The sequence below is a fragment of the Bradysia coprophila genome, chromosome III (assembly GCF_014529535.1).
Source record: "Bradysia coprophila strain Holo2 chromosome III, BU_Bcop_v1, whole genome shotgun sequence".
NCBI lineage: Eukaryota > Metazoa > Arthropoda > Insecta > Diptera > Sciaridae > Bradysia > Bradysia coprophila.
Genome location: NC_050736.1, coordinates 2,120,766 through 2,128,891, shown reverse-complemented (window position 1 = coordinate 2,128,891; position 8,126 = coordinate 2,120,766).

The window sequence follows — 8,126 nt, the reverse complement described above, 5'->3', positions numbered from 1 at the left end:
CTGAATGTGAAGAGCAATATATATTTAATTCAAGTTCACTGTGGCATTAAATCAAGCAGGGGAAAAGGGTACTTTACATTTCTGCAATTCAGAAAATGTTAAACGAATTGTCGATATTTTCATGTAATTTTCCCTTAGCAATTTCATTTGATGGTAAATATTTAGATGATATGCTAGGTGAAGTGACGCTTTGTCTAATTTAAAACATTTTTGACTCAAATGAATACACTTTCGAGTACCGAATTCACATAAGTTTAAGAACTGCACCTGCCACTGTCCCTTGCCAACAATATTGCCGGCTGATGATTAAATAAAAAATCCTCCGCTATAATTTCCCTCTTAATACTCTTGGTAATGCACATTCATCAATTTCCTTCGGAAATATTGTCATGTTTCATGTCAAATCATGAAATCATATTCAGTGAAATATGCTCTGATTTGCTATCCACATAACTATAACCACATTGTAGGAGTCGATAGTATATGTTCTTCTTGATATGCATTGTGGTAAACCAATAAAGGGCTTTTGTGTTAAGTGCATTGGAATGTTTGAGAATATTAGAATATTAGGCCAGGATGATGCTTCTAATTAAGTGATTAATTACATTAAACTAATACGGATGTTAAGTTAACTTTGTGTCGAGTGCATTATTTCTGTGAAATGCAATAGTATGGCATCGATTCATCGATTATGACAGGTTCCATTGGTTTATGATTTATGCACATCACTTAATCAATAACTGCTATTCGCAATTGATTTTATAGTTCTTTACACTACCTTTAATGTTGCGGAACAAACGCATGCATATCATATTTCATAGGTGGTTCTTTTGGATAAATTCTGCCAAGCTAATCGATAACATTCATTGCAAATTCCATATGATTTCGCACAGCATTTTTATATTCGAGAAACCAGACTAGATTTCACTGCGACAAATTTCTGAAACAAAATGTCAGAGCACAAAACGTGCTATAAAAACAGAGGTAATGTAGTCCGAAAGGATTAGATCGAAATCAAATTGGTATCTTCAGTGCTGTAGAAGATTTTGTCTTACATATTAAAATTTATTTAAACAAAAGAAGTAACAGTTACAGACGGCAAGCATATGACCAGTATTATCCATGTATTACTTCCATCGATCAAAGTATTTTGAATCTGTTGATTTTAAATCTTGTACTTCAATTTTTTTAACATACATTTTACTATGTAAAGGTCCATCTTACCCAGAGCTTGTCATTATTTTTGTCGTCGGTATCGATAACAGATGAATAACAGTATGTGACAGGTTAATGATTGAATAAACTTTGTGTCGACTTCATTATTTCTGTAAAATGCAATAGTATTTATCGATTATGACAGGTTCCATTGGTTTATGCTTTGTGTACACCATGTTATCAATGACTGCTAGTCGCAATTGATTCCTGGGTATGATTTTGCTTTAGTTTTCCTATTTTTCTATAAGTGTGGTGTTACGCCACAATTGTGCGTGTGCGTGCATGGTACGTTTACTCTAGGAAATCTCTTACACGCCAATCTTGCCTTATACATTTGTCACTTCAAAAATAGAATCTATTTTCAATATTTACATTTTGCAAGATGGTACCTAGGTGAAGTGACGATCAAAAATTGAAATTTTTCGTTATTTTTAAGTTTAATAACATCAAATGGAAGTGATCACATAAATAAGAAATTTCATTCAGCTGTATCAACCGGAATTTTAAAAATAAATATTGTCGTGCTAATTAAATTCCTCTTTCCTTTGAAATTAAAGTAATACTTCGAAAGTGATTACCGGTGTGGCATAAAGGCAATTTCAATTTTGTACTGATTGCGAAAACTGTAGCACGTTTAATTTCGAAAGCGAAATGTATTTATGTTCAAAGATCAAAGATTGCTTTTGCGCGTTTATAGCTGATGACGGACAAAAGAATTTAAACATTTTTTAGCACCTCCGATTTATTAATATTTATTGCGTTTAAATTCAATCATATCAAACCTCAAAATTATGAGGAAATTTTAATTTTATGATTTTACCATCTAAAAAGAAAGAATAAATAATTGAAAGGTGAAAATTGGTTGTTCAGCGCAGAAAAAAATGTACAAAGTTCAAAAATGAAATGCTTCCGTGATTCAGTATTACTTTTAATGATTATACCACGGCAGAGTAGACCAGGGACCTGAATTATCTAGTAGGAGTAACCTTATACTTTCCGAATTAATTCAATTTATGTCAGTGTTCGTTAGAGTTTATTTTCATTCTATGGATCTAGCCCTATTTGGACATTGGGAAAGTGAATTAATCCTGCCTAAGTTTACTCTGTCATGATTATACCCTTTGTTGTCCATTACATACCTCTGAATAAAAATGAAAAGTCCCGTTTTTATGTGTTTATTGACCTCGGCTTCGCCTCGGATCAACAAAACACACTTCGAAAACTCTACTTTTCATATTTTTATCCCTAGTCATGTAAAATACTGTTTCAAAATTTTTAAAATCGATTTTTGACATTGAGGGACGATAACAATTTTTTGTGGACTACGCCAGTCTCGATCCTTTACACATCGCACGCCCCTAATGTGTCTATTGCCTAGAGTCATTGTACCTAGAGAGTACCTCTACGTACCTTGAAACATTGTGAGGGATATTCAATGTCAAATCATCCTGCACACACCATTGACAAACATATCACTGTCACTTGAAGCTCATTTGCTTGAAGTTCGTTGCAATCGTGCATTTGTAGTATTAAATCTGTATAAACATAACCAGTTTTGTTTGTGTGAGTGAGCCAGCTGAAAATCAGCTGAAACAAAATTAGACTGTATTGACTTTTCCCGTACAGCATTTATCAATCTGCTGAGGGCTTCGAAAGAAGTGCTTGAAACATGAAAAGTACGGTTTTCGACGTTAGAACCATATAAACAAACATTCCGCTGTGTTTGTATGAGAGAATCAGCTGAAAATCGTTGAAGCAAATTTCGTCTGAAATTTGATTTCCCTTTCCTGCATCGTAAGTACTAACCTTCCCATACGACTTATATGTAGAACAAAATGAACTTTAATCTCTGGTGATTGTGGTGTCATATAGTGAAAAAGATGTTACAATACGAGGTAAAAGATTTGTATCCAATACTTGGCTATGGTTTGAACGGTGGAAGTAACAAATTCAATGGTTATCTGGTAATGTGCTTGCCGTTTCTACAAGGTTAAACAAACGTAATTTATATCTAAACGTTCACATGAAATACATCGACCGGAAAGTCTTCAATATTATTTGAGGTGAGTTGAACTCATTTTTACTTTAAACAACTATTATAAAGAAACCCACAGTTTCTATTCCGACGAGACGTATATGTCGAGTCTCATTTTTTTTATTAAATCAATTACCAAATATCGCAAGATTCGAACTCTATTGTTATTAAAAATTGAATATATGTACCGTGTGTGCTTATTTATGACAGTCTCGAAAACTATATTTCAATTTTGCTCAAACCAATCCATTAATTAGGATTTGATTTATTATTTATAATGTTTCGCTTTAGTAATTTTCTTAAAATCTTCGGTCTCGATTGAAGTCTTATTTTGATTCGACTCAATCAAAAAGTAACTCGTTGATAATTATGTAAGATATACGGGTATCGGATATATATATTTATGTTATTCCCAGAACTCTCAGAGGTAATATAAATTATTTTAATATTTATTAATGCTGCGCTCGATATTCAATTAAAATTGATCATGCGATATTCGGTTGAGTTGTTTGGTGTACGTGTGTATATGAATATTGTAGACACAGTTTCGTTTCGAAAGATAGATTTGATTTTTCTTTATGGTAGCTCATTGCTTTTACCTACAGATATTTATTGTTATAAACATTATTTTGATTTGCCATGATATTTCGTAATACAAATAAATCGGATAGGAAAAACGCGATAAACATATTTTCACCATAAATTTACTCCTATGTGCTTTTTCTATCTATCCATTTGCAAGTCAACAGCAAATACAACAAAAAAAATCGCATAGATTTTCTGTATTGAAAACCAAACCCTTAAAAATTCATTCATTTTGCATTGTATAGCGTAATAATAACAACAAACACAAATGGATCGTTTGCAATATATAAGTACTTGAATAACATTTTCACTCTGAATGGAGATTAATGAAGCAATTCAAACGAGAATTCTGACTATTTTATATACCTTGTAATATTGTATACTCATCTATACACCGAGTTATTGGAATATTGTAAGTTTTTTTTCCCCTTACAACATAATATCCGTTTGGAAAACATCAACAAACTTTCAAAATGAAAATTACAGATAATTTCAATTTGCAAGAATGTACCGTCATGGGGATTTATCGTCGTCGGTATGAAAAGAAACGAACCGAAATTAAGGACCCATCATAAGATACTTAGAAAACAATAATCAATTTAAGCTAAAATATTCGAATGCATGTTGAAGTTCCTCTGGAGAGACTATTTCAATAACTTTCCCCCATTGACGTCGCATTTGTAATATTTTGGAAGTTATTTGGATTAGAAAGTTGTGAATAAAACCGATATCGGTTTTGGATGTGAATTCAATGCAATGCCATTTCGATGTAGATTCGATGCTCGAAATTAATTAGGAATAATGAATAAGGTCGGGTAGCGGTATAAGCTTTATTTATTCGAAAATTTAGCCCTGGTATAAATACGAAATTTTTAAAGCTAAAGGTCAGTTTATTTTTCGGACATAAATCGATAAAATGTAAGCTTCACCAAACATAGCCTTTATTTCTCGAAGAAAATTTTGGACAGAAAAGATGTGGTGAAATGTACTTGTGAAACCCTCTCCAAAGGATTCCATTATATCTTTTCATTAACATGCTAAATCCTATCCTTGGGATTATCCATTAAAAATTAAAAGGAAGCGAAATTAACATAATTTTATGCAAGTAATGTAATTATTCAGGAACAAATCCAGCTAGTTCAAAAGGCTATTTAAAGGGTTGTTAGCGATAGAAACAAGTTAAATTTTTCCCAAAGACATTCATTACAATAACAGGTGACTTTTATGGAAATCGGATACGATTTTCGACAAACAAACAACACGTTGAAAACGACCTATTCATAATTAAAAATCCCAAAAGCAACAATCATAATCCTTGAAAATGTTTTTAGTTAGGGAGGTGAGATTGTACTAGTAACACTAGACGCCAGAGCTTTCATTTGTTCATGACATCAGACAATTTGCAAGATACCACTATAATGCAATTAAGTTAGGGCATACCGGGTCCGCGATATGCAACAAAAATCTGCAAATTTTTGTATTTAAAACAAATACGATCAAAAAAAATTTAAATGAGGATCCGTAACAAAAAAAAGTAGAGTTTTCGTGTGAATTTTGTTGATCCGAGGCGAAGCCGAGGTCAATAAGCACACGAAAACGAGATTTTTCAACTTTTACCTATGGATTTTATATGTCTCTGTGTGGTAAACATTATGCATGAACTCGGAGAGGGAATTTTTATTTATCTTTGCATCGACATATAATAGTACATTACTGCTATAAGGCTGTATATAAGAGACGTGTACGTATACGAGCACTTGCGCGAGTATTAGTACGAGTCTCTTATATACAGCCTTGTATCAGTGAGGTATTTTATCGCAGTAGGCAAACATCTATTTTTCTAGTGATATAATGTTGCTTGCAAAACCTTTAGCTAGGGTAAATTTGTTTACTCTTATGTAAGTCGTGTATATAGCGCACAATACACACACACACCGAGACTGATAGTGACAAGTGTGTACTCTATTTTATCACATAAGCGAAAACGAGACAACAATATAGATCTGAAGTGTAATTTTTGAATTATTCTACTAGTTAAGTAATTTTGACATCCGAACACCGCGCGTATGTGATAAAAAATTATATGCTCCTATGTCACAATGTTTGACGAGTTGGATTATGATCCGCGCCATCGGCTTAGGATCACAAGCACCAACTCGTCAAAACACGGCAGAGTAAAATAAACCAGGCAGGAGCAGTTCATTTTCGAAACGTCAAATAAGGGACCGAATACACTGTTTGAAAATGAACTTAAATGAACACTGACATAAATTGAAAAATTTTATTCGCAAAAAATATAGGGCTACTAGATTATTCAGGTCCCTAGTCAAATCAGCGCTCCTGCCTGGTGAACTTTACTCTGTCGTGATCAAAATAAACATTTGGACACAGGTGTAAATAGTTATTTAAATCACATGGGTCGAAAAACCTCGGTAAACCTCGGTTCACAAACACGCATTCTCATGTTACAATACTCTCTCAGCTCACACATACACCTCGAATTTTAAAAAATCTTTTTCGACCCGAGTCATTTAATGGCTTTTACATTCGCCTTTCATCGAAAATCACGAAAAACACCAAAAATTATCAATTTAATCGAAAACTAAGCACCAAACAAACACAAAATATGTCGATCACTTCAATAGCACACAAAAATATTGCAACAACACGACAACGATTCTTGACAGCATTCGTTTTTGAAGAGAGAGAAGTCTCTCAGTTTGCTATGTCTACTACAATTATGATCGATTTGTATCATATACACGGCGCTTTCCAGTTTGTTAACTCTAGGTTAACAATTTCCAATATTTCATCCCTAGAGATTACAAATTCCAATATTTCATCCCTAGAGATTACAAATTTGTCTATGTGTTAGCGGTGAACATTTTGACATTTTCTAAATATGCGAATTCGATTTAAAGTCCTATTTTCGATGGAAGGCGAATGTAATAGTACATTACTATGCAAGGGAAGTAAAGTGATATCTCGTATCCAGATGAGAAAAAGTATCCGAGGGCGGCAGCCCGAGGTACTTTTACTCATCGTGATACGAGATATCACTTTAATTTCCGTGTGTAGTACGACGTTTTACTGTGCGAGTGATGTAAAGGTTATTGCCTATACATGTAATAGCCTTATTACATGCACCAGCATAGTAAATATATATTACACACTGTCACGAAGAAGTCGAGGCTTGCCGAGACTGATAGTGACAAGTGTGTACTCTATTTTATTACATAGGCAAAAACGAGACAACAACATAGACCTGAAGTGTAATTGACATCATATATGATAATAGTATTTTACATGCTTGTATTTTCCCTAGTGTCGAAAGTGGCTTGTTACACACCTAGGGAAAACAAGAAATTTGGTTGAGGTTTCAAAAGCATGTAAAATCCATCACATAAACATAACTCAGGAGAAAAATGAAAAGTCTCGTTTTCGTGTATTTATTGACCTCGGCTTCGCCCCGGATCAACAAAATTCACACGAAAATTATTACATGACAAGGAAAAAATAGTTTTTGTATGAATTTTGTAGATCCGAGGCGTAGCCGAAGTTAATAAACACACTAGAACTAGACTTGTCATTTTTATCCCGTGTTATGTAATGTATTTTACATGCTGAGACCGTCGAAAGTAATTCTTGAAACATGAAAGTACGGTTTTCGACGCATGGCAATGTAAAATAACATTTAAATTCAAACAAATAGAGGAACAATTGAATCTGAATGTATATTTCTAGTACAAATTTATGATTCGAAAATTTTTCCCACCTTAAATCAGAGTTAAGCCAGTGTTGAAAGTACGCTTGGGCTTTTTCCATACTCTAACCTGTGCTTTTGAGGTTTTGTATTCATTCAGGTTTCATCCAGTCCATCATCCAGCGGCAAAATGGAGAACAAAAATGGACGGTAGAGTTGTTAAAAGAAGAATTGAAGAAACGCGGCATTTCCATTAAAGGTCCATTTCCATTAAAATCGGACCTTTTGGATCTTCTAAAAGCGGATGACAACACAAGTAAGTTTTTTTTTCGTAAATGGCTTTAACAATTTTGAGTTCAACCATACGAATATGTGCCTATGGCAAAGTTCCTTAAACCTGTTTGATATTTCAGACGCAGCACCTGCTAATCAGGCAGCTGTTGTTTCCAATGAGCTTCATCCAACTGACGGTACAACATCAGGACAGGCGACTGATCGGGACTCAAAAGAAACTGCACACGGTAAGAATATTAATAATGGTACTTAATTTCAAGCCACCTGAAGCTTGATTGAATAGGTAGACTGTCC